Source organism: Anser anser, assembly GCF_964211835.1.
Source record: "Anser anser genome assembly, chromosome: 2".
Taxonomy (NCBI): Eukaryota; Metazoa; Chordata; class Aves; order Anseriformes; family Anatidae; genus Anser; species Anser anser.
In genome coordinates, this window is record NC_139721.1 from 122360518 (window position 1) to 122362193 (window position 1676).

Genomic DNA, 1676 nt, shown 5'->3' on the forward strand with positions numbered 1-1676 from the left:
AGTTATTTCCATAGCTATAGGCAAACGAAATGCAGAGCAGCAGAGACTCAGCCCTCTGCTGTTGCAAGCTCTGCATTAAAAGCAGAAGTGCTCGGGCTTGTGTACGCTTGCAGCAGGTAGCAACTGCTCTGCAAAGGGCCCCGATATGGCAGCGCAGCATTTGCACAGACTTTGTTAGAGAGGACAGATCTATTTGCCCCTGAGCATCCACAGCCTTGTGGGCTCCCTTGTGGGCTCCACCGACGTCTGCTCAGCTCCTCTCTCTCGCTGGTGACACCGCCGTGTCCTTCACCACCTCTCCTGCCTGGCAAAGGCAGCCCCAGCAGGGTTTTCCCAAGCTGCCCACTGCCAGGAGTGGGCATCTCCAGGCTCCTGAGCTGTCTGCATGCTCCTCTCCCCCTTCCTCCCCACTTCGACCACAAAATAAAAAAAAAAAAAAAAAAAAAGGTATTCAGTGATTAGGGATCATGCAGCTGCCTGCTGCACTCATCAAAGAAAAGGAAGTGCCAATTATTTCCTGGTACAAACTGTTTCTGTAACTGAACTGAAGAGAGCTTTGATTAACGTTTATTCCCTCCCACCCCATGTACAAGCAGTCACTCACAAACTCCAGGATGAGGCAACTGCCCACGCCCTCCTCTCTTCATACTTTCACACCACCACATTAATACCTTTGTCTCCTTGCAAAATTCACCATTTCCTTGTAGAGCACACGCAGAGCCCGGGGAGCAGGGCAGGGGCAAGTTCACAGCGGCGCTGTCACCTCCAAGCTCCACACGAACAAATAGTGGATACCCATGTCCCAGAGCATCCTGCCAAACCGGGAACCTCAGCTCGTGGAAGATGTGGAGTGGAACTGGATTTTTACTGGGAAGCTTCTTCCAACCCCCAATGCGTTGTGTTAAGAGAAAAATTACCTTTGGGCTGTCAGCAACATCACAGCTGAAGCTGAAGAGCCCTGCCCTAGGGCCTCCCAGGCCCTGGGACCTTACACAGCTCATGGCCCTGCTCGGGGGGAATAGGATGTGGCAGCTCCAAGGACAGCCACACAAAAAAGCCTCCACAGAAAGCCTGCAAGGGAGAAACCAAAAAAGGGTGGTGGTTTTTTTTTTTTTTGCTATTATTTTTTCCAGTGGTGGTAGCTGCAGTTTTGTTTCTGTTTTGAGTTTGGTTTGTTGTTTTCCTTTAAAACACTGATAGATACAATGCTTTCTGGAAAAGCTTCTCTTATCTCTTAAAACAGTAAACACTTCAAATTAGGAAATCACACTGGGAAAAGAAAAACAAAAAAACACACCAAACAGACCTTCGCCCTTGGTATGCTATTTTCCACCTAGTTCTCTCACAATCCAGCTTTAAGACTGCTTTTACCAAAAACTAAACCTTGCGTCTTTTTTCCAGTTACCAAGTTATATTATTGAAATGCAGTGAAGGTGTTTAAATTGCTATTTTAATGAAGCAACCCCAAAAAGCCTGTTAACTGCAGTAAATGCAGTGCAGTAAACCCCATTCAGCCCCCTGCCCAGACCCCTACCAGCGGAGACCCACATACAGTCCCCCTAGTCACCGTGCTCCAGCGCAGCCCATGACCTTACAGCAGCTGCTCTGCTCATCTCTGCGCCTTGTCCTCCCCTCCTGGTTTTGTACAGAAAGATGCAAAGAACACAAAGACACGG